The sequence below is a fragment of the Neoarius graeffei genome, chromosome 14 (genome assembly GCF_027579695.1).
Source record: "Neoarius graeffei isolate fNeoGra1 chromosome 14, fNeoGra1.pri, whole genome shotgun sequence".
Taxonomy (NCBI): Eukaryota; Metazoa; Chordata; class Actinopteri; order Siluriformes; family Ariidae; genus Neoarius; species Neoarius graeffei.
The window spans coordinates 77097049-77111250 of record NC_083582.1 but is presented as its reverse complement, the minus strand read 5'-3'; the positions used below and the strand labels follow the sequence as shown (position 1 = coordinate 77111250).

The 14202-nt window shown below is 44.0% G+C and overlaps 1 protein-coding gene across 2 annotated transcripts in view; it reads right to left on the bottom strand.

Annotated features, from left to right (window-relative positions):
* Positions 1-14202, bottom strand: part of LOC132898612 (alpha-N-acetylgalactosaminide alpha-2,6-sialyltransferase 1-like) — a 43312-nt gene that overhangs the window by 15829 nt on the left and 13281 nt on the right. The window lies entirely within an intron of this gene.

The following is a 14202-nucleotide window of genomic DNA, read 5'->3' as shown; positions in this document are numbered from 1 at the left end:
GGGCACTGCTGGCCTGTTAGGGCGGGACGGTATCCATCCCACTCAGGAAGGTGCTGCACTCATTTCCTGCAGCATAGGTCATAGTCTCAGGACAGGCCTAATTAATTTCTGACAATCCAGAGCCAAGGCCAGGGAGCAGACAAACAGGCTAAACCGACTGTCTGCTAGCTGCACAGAGTCGTCACTCAGGGTCCACTACATCGAGACTGTGTCTGTTCCCCGAGCTCAACAAAAAAGTAGAAATACTCAGAGAGTTTGTTCCAGTAACCTAATCAATATAAAATTAGACCATACTGACTGTACAGCCGCTGCCATCACCTTTGATCTAAAGGTGGGGCTATTAAATATTAGATCTCTTACATCTAAAGCGCTAATGGTTAATGAACTCATTACTGATCAGGAGTTTAATGTACTTTGTTTAACTGAAACATGGATTAAGCCAAATGAATATATAACATTAAATGAAGCGAGTCCTCCTGGATACAGTTATATACACCAGCCTCGTCTAACTGGCAGAGGAGGAGGCGTCGCGGTTATTTATAATGATTATCTAGGTGTAACACAAAAACCTGGTTATAAATTTAATACATTTGAAGTTTTTCATACTCATATAATGTATGTAGCCTTGAAAAATACAACCCCAATTCCAAAAAAGTTGGGACAAAGTACAAATTGTAAATAAAAACAGAATGCAATAATTTACAAATCTCAAAAACTGATATTGTATTTAAAATAGAACATAGACAACATATCAAATGTCGAAAGTGAGACATTTTGAAATTTCATGCCAAATATTGGCTCATTTGAAATTTCATGACAGCAACACATCTCAAAGTTGGGACAGGGGCAATAAGAGGCTGGAAAAGTTAAAGGTACAAAAAAGGAACAGCTGGAGGACCAAATTGCAACTCATTAGGTCAATTGGCAATAGGTCATTAACATGACTGGGTATAAAAAGAGCATCTTGGAGTGGCAGCGGCTCTCAGAAGTAAAGATGGGAAGAGGATCACCAATCCCCCTAATTCTGCGCCGACAAATAGTGGAGCAATATCAGAAAGGAGTTCGACAGTGTAAAATTGCAGAGTTTGAACATATCATCATCTACAGTCCATAATATCATCAAAAGATTCAGAGAATCTGGAAGAATCTCTGTGCGTAAGGGTCAAGGCCGGAAAACCATACTGGGTGCCCGTGATCTTCGGGCCCTTAGACGGCACTGCATCACATACAGGCATGCTTCTGTATTGGAAATCACAAAATGGGCTCAGGAATATTTCCAGAGAACATTATCTGTGAACACAATTCACCGTGCCATCCGCCGTCGCCAGCTAAAACTCTATAGTTCAAAGAAAAAGCCGTATCTAAACATGATCCAGAAGCGCAGACGTCTTCTCTGGGCCAAGGCTCATTTAAAATGGACTGTGGCAAAGTGGAAAACTGTTCTGTGGTCAGACGAATCAAAATTTGAAGTTCTTTATGGAAATCAGGGACGCCGTGTCATTCGGACTAAAGAGGAGAAGGACGACCCAAGTTGTTATCAGCGCTCAGTTCAGAAGCCTGCAAGTCGTTCAAATTCTGTAAAGCTGCTTTGCAACAATGTTTATTGTTAAAAGCGCTATACAAATAAACTTGACATGACTTGACAGATTTTCCAAGGGGCGGACTGCATACTGCTTTGTATGCCTCGGAAATATTACCATAACAGCAATCAAGCGTCCGATTTAAATGTGTGGGACAGTCCACATATTGCTGAATGGTAGGCAGGTGTTCAAACAAGTTACAGGAGTTAAAGTCCCCAAGAACGATGAGGGGCTGGTCTGCAGAACGGGCAAGTACGTTATTATAGCTCTCTGCTATTCTCTTCCCGGCTACATCATCATTAGGCCCGGGCACATAAACAAGAATGACTGCGATCTGCCCAAACTCTTGTGGAAGGTAGAATGGTCTGAAGGATACAGTCAATATCTCATAGTCCGGTGTGCACACTTGCTCGCGTATGCAATACTGAGTGGCCCAGCTGTTATCCACAAATAAACACAGCCCACCACCGATGGATTTACGTGAAGTGCGCGCATTCCTGTCAGCTCTTAAAGTGGTGTACCCTGGCAATCTTGGAGTTTCGTGGTAGTCTTTAAGCCATGTTTCCGTCAGACACACAAGATTGCTTAGGCTGAATGCACTGTCATGCTTGGCTCTTAACATAGGTTCATCGTTCCAGCTTGACTGTATGAGTTTTACTGTTTAAAACTATTTCTTGGATTTCTTGTATCTTTGGCTTCCCTGGGATTTTTTTCAAGAAGCTTCTCAGTATCTTTCTTTACCAGACCGAAAGCTCCAACAGCTACTGGTCCAGTTGTGGTTTAAAGGTGCCACATTCTTTCTGTTTCAATCTGTAGGTCCTTAGACTTTGATAGTTTTTCAGATTCTTTCACAGAAACATTTCTATCTATACGTACTGTCATATCAGTCAACAGATAAGGTTTTCCTTCATGATCCTTAACGACAATGTCTGGTCTGTTTGCTTGTATGGTTCCATCAGTGTTCATGCGAAAAGCCCATAAAGTTAGATTAGATTAGATTAGATTAGATTAGATTAGATTAGATTAGATTAGATTAGATTAGATTAGATTAGATTAGATTAGATTAGATAGAACTTTATTGATCCCTTTGGGGGGGTTCCCTCAGGGAAATTAAAATTCCAGTAGCATCATTACAGGATAAACAGAGAACAGAAACAGAGAAAAACTTCTAGATAAATTAAATTAGGTATTTGCATATACAAAAAAGAATAAAAATAAGATATAGGGAAGAGGAAGGGGGAAAAAAGTCCAACAGAAGAGGTATTGCACATTATATTGCACATTGTCCGGTATTGCTTATTGTCAGGCTAGGCTACTGCTCCTTCCCGTCCTCTGTCCTCCTGTTACCTCTCCTCCCCGACGAGAGGAGTTGTACAGTCTGATGGCGTGAGGAACAAAGGAGTTTTTGAGTCTGTTCATCCTGCACTTGGGAAGGAGCATTCTGTCACTGAACAGGCTCCTCTGGTTGCTGATGACGGTGTGCAGAGGGTGACTGGCATCGTCCATGATGTTCAGTAGTTTGTCCATAGTCCTGTTCTCCGCCACCATCACCAAAGAGTCCAGCTTCATGCCGACCACAGAGCCAGCCAGCCTGATCAGTTTGTCCAGCCTGGATGCGTCCTTCTTGGATGTGAAGCCCCCCCCAGCACACCACGGTGTAAAACAGGACACTGGCGACCACAGACTGATAGAACATCCACAGGAGTTTCCTGCAGATGTTAAAGGACCACAGCCTCCTCAGGAAGTATAGCCTGCTCTGTCCCTTCCTGTACAAGTGGTTGGTGTTGCAAGTCCAGTCCAGCTTGCTGTCCAGCCACAGCCCGAGGTATCTGTAGGAATCCACAGCCTCCACCTCGACTCCCTCAATCAGAACTGGTCGTGACCTTGGTCTGGACCTCCCAAAGTCAATGACCAGCTCCTTGGTCTTCGAGGTGTTGAGCTGCAGATGGTTCCTGTTGCACCACACAGCAAAGTCCCTCACCAGGCTCCTATACTCCTCCTCTCTGTCGTCACTGATACACCCAACGATGGCTGTGTCATCAGCAAACTTCTGAATGTGACACAGCTCCGAGTTGTAGCAGAAGTCCGTGGTGTACTTGGGTGAAGAGAAGAGGGGCCAGCACCGTGCCCTGGGGTGTCAGGGTGTCAGACATGATGTCCTTCAGCCTGATGTACTGCGGCCTGTTGGTGAGGTAGCTGGAGATCCAGGTGATCAGGCAGGGGTCCACTCGCATCCTGTTCAGTTTGTCCTGAAGCATAAGGGGCTGGATGGTGTTGAAGGCACTTGAGAAGTCCAAGAAGAGGATCCTCACTGTGCCATTTCCCTTATCCAGATGCGAGTGGGCTCGGTGTAGTAGGTAGAGGATTGCGTCTTCCACACCAACACCTGCCCGGTACGCAAACTGCAGACAGTCCTGGGCATGTTGTACCTGGGGTCTGAGGAGGCTGAGGAAGAGCCACTCCAACGTCTTCATCAGATGTGAAGTGAGTGCCACCGGTTGGAAGTTGTTCAGCTCGCTGGGCCGATTCTTCTTGGGAACTAGAACGATGCATGATGTCTTCCAGAGGGTTGGCACTCTCCCCAGCTGCAGGCTGAGGTTGAAGATGCATTGGAGTGGTTCACCCAGTTCAGCAGCACAGGTCTTCAGGAGTCGGGGACACACCTTGTCCAGGCCTGCTGCTTTCCTGGGGTGAAGCTTCCTCAGTTGACCTCTGACCTGGTCTGCAGTAATGCATGGAGGAGTCTGTGTTGAGGTGGGGGAGGAGGGGGCTGCTGCGATGACTGGGGGGAGGTGTGTTGAGGGAAGAAGGAGAGATGGCTGCAGTGAGGGGGAGGGTGGGGGGGACGTGGGCTGGTTGAACCGATTGAAGTCATTCAATTCATTTGCCCTCTCCACTGTCCCCTCAATGACTCTGGTCTTTGGTGGGGTTTACATTAGACCGTATCAGCGGATCATCAGATTAACGTTTTTAAAAACGATTAGCGTGCACACAGCAACGCCAATACACGATTCGCGTGCACACAGCAACGCCAATACACGGATACGCTAATCACATGACTAATTCGGCACGTAAGTTGAAATGTGTCAGTGCGGCTCATCGCTTCCTCCTCAGCGGCTGCGCTCCAAATCACTCCGCCCTGAACAGCGAGTGCCCTCTGAAGGGTGCGCACTCCGGCCCTGCGCAGCTCACAGAGCGCGTGAGTGAAGCGCACGAGCAGTGATTCAGGACTGAGCCGCTGTGTGTGAGATCCCAGTGCATATCGGGCATGCGCAAGTCACTTACCACTTGCAAGTGGAAGGATGGCAAGCCTAAAGACAATCATAACTACACAATGGGCAGTATTTGCATCAGTATTTGCAGTATTTTCATACTTTTATACTCTTTAATGAAAGGTGATACAAGGCGGAAGTCCGCGCCGTTTTTCAGCAGTTGCGTCACATGACCAACGCCAGCGAATCAGGAAGGTGGATGTCACAGTGACGTTGTACAATGACGACGTCAGCTAGAGCTCAGCACAGTGTATCCGCGTATCTCAATGTTTACACAGCACCGGATCAAATACGAACTGGGTTGAATACGTGGGCTCTGGCGGATTCCCGTTTCCTGGCGTTTTAATGTGAACGGACAGTGCATCCATGAAGAAAACGAGACAGATACGGTCTAATGTAAACTTGGCCTTTGTGTTGTGGCCTGTGATGGTTTTCACACCTTCCCAGACCTTCCTCATGCTGTTCTCCTTCAGCTTCTGCTCCACCTTTCTCCTGTAAGGTGAAGTAGTAGCTCATTTTCTGTGATTGGTGCCCAGGGGGTTGTGCTTGTCCCACTTATCAGCTGATGGAAGGCTTTAATGTTGGCATATTTTCCAGCGAAGGTATTGTCCGATTCTGCCATGTCTATTCATGGATTCATTGGGTGTGAGAACTGAGAACTTGTCACAGAAGCAACATTTTGGGTTAGCTCCATTTTTTTTAAAATAATATTTGCCTGGTAGTTTCTAGTGAAGAGGCTTTGATTTTGTGCACTAGAAACTACCAGGCAAAATTTTAATTATTATTATTATTATTATTATTATTAGTAGTAGTAGTAGTAGTAGTAGTAGTATACAATAATACACTGCCTGGCCAAAAAAAAAAAGTTGCAATTTGGATTTAAATAAGCAAATACATAAAACTTTTGATTGAATAACTTTTGATTGAATAACTACTGCAGTGATTCATATGATTCATAACTTTTGATTGAATAGCTTTTGATTGAATAACTACTGCAGTGATTCATATGTTCCAGCTTTCAACAATTCTTTTAACGCTAACTGATGCAGTGAGTAGCTTCTCTTTTCTTAAACCACCATGTTGGAAGATGTATCCAGTGCTCATGGAAAAGATGCTACTGTGTTCCAGGAGGGTCAAATTATTGGCCTGGATCAAGCAAAGAAAACAACTAAGGAGATTTGAGCTGAAATGACTGCAGTTGGGTTAAGAACTGTCCAACACATTTTTAAACCCTGGAAGGATAGAGATGAACCATCAACATCATGGAAAAAATGTGGTTGGAAAAACTCCTGACTGACTATAATCAGAGATCACTGGTGAATCATTAAAAAAAAAGACAGTAGAACTTTCTGCTGTGTTTAATGGTGAAATTAAAAGGATAGTTCCCATCACTAGTAAACAATGAATGAAACAGCCGTGGCTGTCACCTGGCGGCAGCGCGCAGTGATAAGAAGGGAGAGAAAATAGTGCCAAGCGATTTCGAGGTCTGACTTTTTATTTGGCAACGGTTTTGTGATGCAAATATATCACTCTTTTGAACACATACTGTTTTGAGACGAAAAACGTTTGACTTTCGTGACCCCAACAAACTTGCCGGACTACTTTCGTCTGGACCAAAACTGGACAAGAACTGGACTCACAGGATGCTGTCAGGGGTAAGCCAGTGTGTTTGCACGACACTATTGATGGGGATGCCATACAGATTCATGTCAAAAATCCCGAACTATCCCTTTAAGGCCAAGTTTACATTAGACCGTATCTGTCTCGTTTTCTTCGCGGATGCACTGTCCGTTTACATTAAAACGCCTGGAAACGCCGGGAAACGGGAATCCGCCAGGGTCCACGTATTCAATCCAGATCGTGTCTGGTCCGGTGCTGTGTAAACATTGAGATACGCGGATACGCTGTGCTGAGCTCTAGCTGGCGTCATCATTGGACAACGTCACTGTGACATCCACCTTCCTGATTCGCTGGCGTTGGTCATGTGACGTGACTGCTGAAAAACGGCACGGACTTCCGCCTTGTATCACCTTTCATTAAAGAGTATAAAAGTATGAAAATACTGCAAATACTGATGCAAATACTGCCCATTGTGTAGTTATGATTGTCTTTAGGCTTGCCATCCTTCCACTTGCAAGTGGTAAGTGACGCACATGCCCGACATGCACTGGGATCACACACACAGCGGCTCAGTCCCAAATCACTGCTCGTGCGCTCCACTCGCGTGCTGTGTGAGCTGCGCAGAGCCAGAGTGCGCACCCTCCAGAGGGCACTCGCTGTTCAGGGCGGAGTGATTTGGAGCGCAGGATGCCTGCGGAGCCGAGCGTATCCGTGTATTGGCATTGCTGTGTGCACGCTAATCGTTTTAAAAACGTTAATCTGTTGATCCGCTGATACGGTCTAATGTAAACCCCACCTAAGAGCATTTCCACTTACAGTGTGATGAGAACCCCCAGGATTGGGACTAAACAGCCATGTGTCTGTAAGAAAACCACTTGTTAGTGAGACTAATCAGGAGAAAAGGTTTCTATTTGTTAGGGAGCATTAACATTGGACTCTGGAGTGATGGAAAAAGGTCATGTCTGATGAGTCCAGATTGACCCTATTCCTGAGTGATGGGCGTGTCAAGGGAAGAAGGGAAGCTCATGAAGTGATGCCCCATCATGCATAGTAATCTTTCGATTACTGTACAAGCCTCTGGAGGCAGTGTGATGATCTGGGGTTGATTCAGTTGGTCAGATCAAGGCTCAGCAATGTTATGGGGAAATAAAATGAAGTCAGCTGACGATCTGAATGGACTGAATGACCAGATTATCATCAGATCAATGGGGCTTTTCCATCAATGATGGCACAGGAATAAAATTAGGGCTCAAATAGTGAAAGAGTGGTTCAGGAAGCATGAGGAATCATTTACACACCACAGAGTCCCGACCTCAACCCGACTGAAAGTCTTTGGGATGTGCTGGAGAAGATTTTACAGAGTTATTTGACTCTACTGTCATCAAGACAAGATCTTGGCACAAAATTAATGCAACTCTGGATGGAAAAATGTTGCAAAACTGCATCAGATTGTTGAAACAATGCCACAGTGAATGTGTGCTGTAATCAAAGCTAAAGGCAGAACAACTAGATATTAGTGTTCAACTTTTTTTTTCTTGGCCAGACAGTGTAGATCGGTGTAAATCGATATTTATAATAATTACAAAATAAACAGAAGAGGAAGAAGAATAAGAATGATAAGAACTGTAATAAGGAATATTATTAGTCATATCAGACGCTCTGTCTGTGCTGTGAAAATTGTCCATGCAGACGCTCATCAAAGTTTCCAAACCTGTCATTGCTTAACTCGTGAATATTTTCTATCGTGAATAGTCTCACTAAAAATCTTATAATCTCTGCTTTCCAAAGAAATGTATCTGGTTAAGATCTGTTCAGTACTTTGGGAGTAACGGCAGGTTGAAGTCGCTACAACAGAGTAAAAACTCTGCTCGTGGGACGTCGGGAAACTGCCGGTGCTTTTCTTTTTGAGTCACAGGAAAGCGGTCAGGCTCTCTCTCTCTCTCCTGATCGGTTTCCCACTGGATTACTCGTCAATATCAATCAGATCACTTTTATAGGGATGTTCTCTCGCTCTCACTGTTTCTGATGAAGGATTCAGCAACATTTTCCCTCTGCTAGTTTTGATGTTCTGATTCACGGGAGACTTTGAAGTGAGTTTTCATAGCTTTACCTACTTATTTTTACAAATCAAACCGATTCATGTAAATAAATAACTATTTTAGAATATAACTGGAGTCGTTTCGATGAAAAATATTGAGATCTTAGTGGTCAGAATGAGATTTTTTAAAAAAAAAACAGAAGTCAGAAACGCGAGTGTCAATTTCAGTTGAATTAATGTGAATTGTTTATTGGATGTAGATCAGACAGCTTTTTCGAGGTTCGCCTTGAAAGCTGTGAATATTAATTGAAATAATCATTTATATTCTTTCATATAAACACCAGTAGCCCTTACTGAGAAATATAAAGACCTACAGAGCACAAAGAGGGGATTAGAAATAATCTTTTATTACTTTTTTACTGAGTGTACTGATTTAATATTTTTATGCAATTAGCATAATTAATGCTAATTAAATACTACTTTCATAATTGGCTTTTACTAATTTTTTCAAACTTTGTATTTAGTATACAACCATCTATGTTACTACCAATTTCCATGTAAATATCTCATCTCATCTCATCTCATTATCTCTAGCCGCTTTATCCTTCTACAGGGTCGCAGGCGAGCTGGATCCTATCCCAGCTGACTACGGGTGAAAGGCGGGGTTCACCCTGGACAAGTCGCCAGGTCATCACAGGGCTGACACATAGACACAGACAACCATTCACACTCACATTCACACCTACGCTCAATTTAGAGTCACCAGTTAACCTAACCTGCATGTCTTTGGACTGTGGGGGAAACCGGAGCACCCGGAGGAAACCCACGCGGACACGGGGAGAACATGCAAACTCCACACAGAAAGGCCCTCGCCGGCCACGGGGCTCGAACCCAGGACCTTCTTGCTGTGAGGCGACAGCGCTAACCACTACACCACTGTGCCGCCCCATGTAAATATCTTGAGGAAAAAAAAAAGCTACGAAGGAAAAACATTTGATCTCATTGGTTAATGAGGTGAGGCGGCACGGTGGTGTAGTGGTTAGCACTGTTGCCTCACAGCAAGAAGGTCCGGGTTTGAGCCCCGTGGCCGGCGAGGGCCTTTCTGTGTGGAGTTTGCATGTTCTCCCCGTGTCCGCGTGGGTTTCCTCCGGGTGCTCCGGTTTCCCCCACAGTCCAAAGACATGCAGGTTAGGTTAACTGGTGACTCTAAATTGAGCGTAGGTGTGAATGTGAGTGTGAATGGTTGTCTGTGTCTATGTGTCAGCCCTGTGATGACCTGGCGACTTGTCCAGGGTGAACCCCGCCTTTCGCCCGTAGTCAGCTGGGATAGGCTCCAGCTTGCCCGCGACCCTGTAGAAGGATAAAGCGGCTAGAGATAATGAGATGAGATGAGGTTAATGAGGCCCATTTTGGACCATGTGATCCTCATACAGAATATTACAGTAGTTTAATAAAAATTAAGCCATTTTTTTCAGTCTTTGATTTGTAATATCTGAAGAATGGATAAACATATTTTAATTCTGTAAAAAGTCTGTTGTTCTGAATTCAATGAGACCAGTTTCAAGCAATTTGGACTGAATTTGAATTTTCATCTGATATGCCGAATATTAATATTCTTCTACCTCGCTATGATCAAAAGAAATAATGATGTCATACATTAACAGACTGTCAGTCCTGTGCGCTGTGGCGCGTGCACCTGAAGGCGTGTCGAGTGGAGTCCAGCACGCGCGCTGTGAACAAGGCGCACCTGAGCTTGGTTAGAGAACTGTGTTTACCTGTTTAAGGACTGAGCTGATGCGAATGCAGTGCGAAGTATTGCACTACATTAAGTGTGCATTACCGAGCCTTTCTACCCGGGTTCTTGTTTTCCTGGTTTCTTGGTTCTTTGGTTTCTTCTGGTTCTTGTTCTTACTTAGCCTTTGATGTTCTGTTTGCGCCTCGACCGACCCTTTTGCCTGTTTTCACGTCTCTGATCTATAGCCGGCCGATTTGGACTGTTTGCATTTGCGTGTATTTATATATATAGGCACTTTATTAAACTGAACACTTCTGCACATGCATCCGCCTCCCTCGTGTACCTGACACAAACATTATCATCTCATCTCATTATCTGTAGCCGCTTTATCCTGTTCTACAGGGTCGCAGGCAAGCTGGAGCCTATCCCAGCTGACTACGGGTGAAAGGCGGGGTACACCCTGGACAAGTCGCCAGGTCATCACAGGGCTGACACATAGACACAGACAACCATTCACACTCACATTCACACCTACGCTCAATTTAGAGTCACCAGTTAACCTAACCTGCATGTCTTTGGGCTGTGGGGGAAACCGGAGCACCCGGAGGAAACCCACGCGGACACGGGGAGAACATGCAAACTCCACACGGGGCTCGAACCCGGACCTTCTTGCTGTGAGGCGACAGCGCTAACCACTACACCACCGTGCCGCCTCCGCCCAACGTTATCATGCACACAAAATTAATTATCTTTAAAGGGCTGATGACATGAACATGACTCTATGCAATTTCTTAAACTATACAACATGGCAAACATGTTAGATTTCTGTTATAATTACGTGAAAAGAAGCTGTTGTTACGCGAATATCCAACTTTTAATTGCACAGCGCAAGAAAACTGGGTCCGTGGCTCGCGGCCATGTTGTGATGTCAGCGGAAGAACACGCTGCGGTTCACTGGCTGTTCTACTCAATGGAAATGGCGCATGAAAACGCCGGTGAACTCTCTAGTGCTAGCTCTTCAACAACCAAATACTGGTACTTTAAGCAGTGATCATGATGGCATGATTTTATCTGATTTTAAATAAATGAGATTGATAATAATGTGAATGTTCACAACTAGTACATACAAACTCTGCAGCTTCTGATTCAGCAGCTGCGTCATACTCCGCAAAAACATCAGCAAGAACCTACAATATAAATGGAAATGCAATACACTAAGCTCAAATGACTTTTGGAAAGTATAATTTCTAAATTTTTTCTACATATTCTTGAAGTCGGTCATCGGGGTACTTGCTACCGTTCCCTAACAACGCATGGCAAAGGGTAAAGTGTAGTGTTGCTACGAGTACTTGCTAAAGCCTCCGGTGGAAGATCCTCGATGTGCTGATAAGACATACAGTTCTATAGAACACACAAGTGTCACGATAATCACAAAACAGATGCAAATTGTTAAAATACCTCATTTTTAAGCAATCATGTATTGATCTCTTCCGAATAGAATTTATGATAGCCTACCCTCTTTACCCTTTGCCCCTCGTTGCTAGGCGGCAGTTACAACCCCAATTCCAAAAAAGTTGGGACAAAGCACAAATTGTAAATAAAAACGGAATGCAATAATTTACAAATCTCAAAAACTGATATTGTATTCACAATAGAACATACACAACATATCAAATGTCGAAAGTGAGACATTTTGAAATTTCATGCCAAATATTGGCTCATTTGAAATTTCATGACAGCAACACATCTCAAAAAAGTTGGGACAGGGGCAATAAGAGGCTGGAAAAGTTAAAGGTACAAAAAAGGAACAGCTGGAGGACCAAATTGCAACTCATTAGGTCAATTGGCAATAGGTCATTAACATGACTGGGTATAAAAAGAGCATCTTGGAGTGGCAGCAGCTCTCAGAAGTAAAGATGGGAAGAGGATCACCAATCCCCCTAATTCTGCGCCGACAAATAGTGGAGCAATATCAGAAAGGAGTTCGACAGTGTAAAATTGCAGAGTTTGAACATATCATCATCTACAGTCCATAATATCATCAAAAGATTCAGAGAATCTGGAAGAATCTCTGTGCGTAAGGGTCAAGGCCGGAAAACCATACTGGGTGCCCGTGATCTTCGGGCCCTTAGACGGCACTGCATCACATACAGGCATGCTTCTGTATTGGAAATCACAAAATGGGCTCAGGAATATTTCCAGAGAACATTATCTGTGAACACAATTCACCGTGCCATCCGCCGTTGCCAGCTAAAACTCTATAGTTCAAAGAAGAAGCCGTATCTAAACATGATCCAGAAGCGCAGACGTCTTCTCTGGGCCAAGGCTCATTTAAAATGGACTGTGGCAAAGTGGAAAACTGTTCTGTGGTCAGACGAATCAAAATTTGAAGTTCTTTATGGAAATCAGGGACGCCGTGTCATTCGGACTAAAGAGGAGAAGGACGACCCGAGTTGTTATCAGCGCTCAGTTCAGTAGCCTGCATCTCTGATGGTATGGGGTTGCATTAGTGCGTGTGGCATGGGCAGCTTACACATCTGGAAAGACACCATCAATGCTGAAAGGTATATCCAGGTTCTAGAGCAACATATGCTCCCATCCAGACGACGTCTCTTTCAGGGAAGACCTTGCATTTTCCAACATGACAATGCCAAACCACATACTGCATCAATTACAGCATCATGGCTGCGTAGAAGAAGGGTCCGGGTACTGAACTGGCCAGCCTGCAGTCCAGATCTTTCACCCATAGAAAACATTTGGCGCATCATAAAACGGAAGATACGACAAAAAAGACCTAAGACAGTTGAGCAACTAGAATCCTACATTAGACAAGAATGGGTTAACATTCCTATCCCTAAACTTGAGCAACTTGTCTCCTCAGTCCCCAGACGTTTACAGACTGTTGTAAAGAGAAAAGGGGATGTCTCACAGTGGGAAACATGGCCTTGTCCCAACTTTTTTGAGATGTGTTGTTGTTATGAAATTTAAAATCACCTAATTTTTCTCTTTAAATGATACATTTTCTCAGTTTAAACATTTGATATGTCATCTATGTTCTATTCTGAATAAAATATGAAATTTTGAAACTTCCACATCATTGCATTCCGTTTTTATTTACAATTTGTACTTTGTCCCAACTTTTCTGGAATTGGGGTTGTACATGAAAGCCGTAAGCTTTCACAAGCAAATACATGACTGATATCACGCCGACTTTATGATTACATTTATGATTATCATGAATGTGTACTCTATGATGTGTACTCTATGAGCGCTCTGGAGCGAGTCACTTCCAAGATGGCTGCGCAGACCGCATGGTTACTATTTTTAGCATCATGTCGGAGCACTCTATAGCTCTACGTACCTTTATCTTATGTCGTTTCTCAACACATGTTCTGACAGGAGGACTGTCTTTGGAGGAGTCGGCTTGTCCCAGGCGACTGCTGGATCCGGCATAGCTACTAGTAGACCCCCTCCGGAATACTGTAGGCACTGCTGATGGTAGCAACACACGTTTGTGCTGAACTGAACACCCAAGAGATTCTTTTAAGCTGGGAAGGGTGTCAAAACAATCCAAATCGAAGTGTTCAGAGCACAGGACGGATGTTGGTGAGGGCTCCCACTTGTCACAAGTGCACCTCACCCACTTCGCATGCAGCTCAGGATCTCTGGGAAACTTGAATAAACTTACCCCATCCTTGTGGGTTTTGGAGCAAAAGCCGGCAACACAACGCGAAGGCATAATAACTATATATATATATATATATATATATATATATAAAAAATGTCTAATAAAAATACTAATAATGATAAACTGAACACCTGCCGCATCAACAACAAACTGATAAGTGAGGAGGAAGATTCTTTCGCTGACGTCATATAGCTCCTCCTCCTCTTTCGTCTCCTGGGTGCTGCAGCCCCGTCAAATTTGCCCAGATAGCCGCGTTTTTTATCATAACT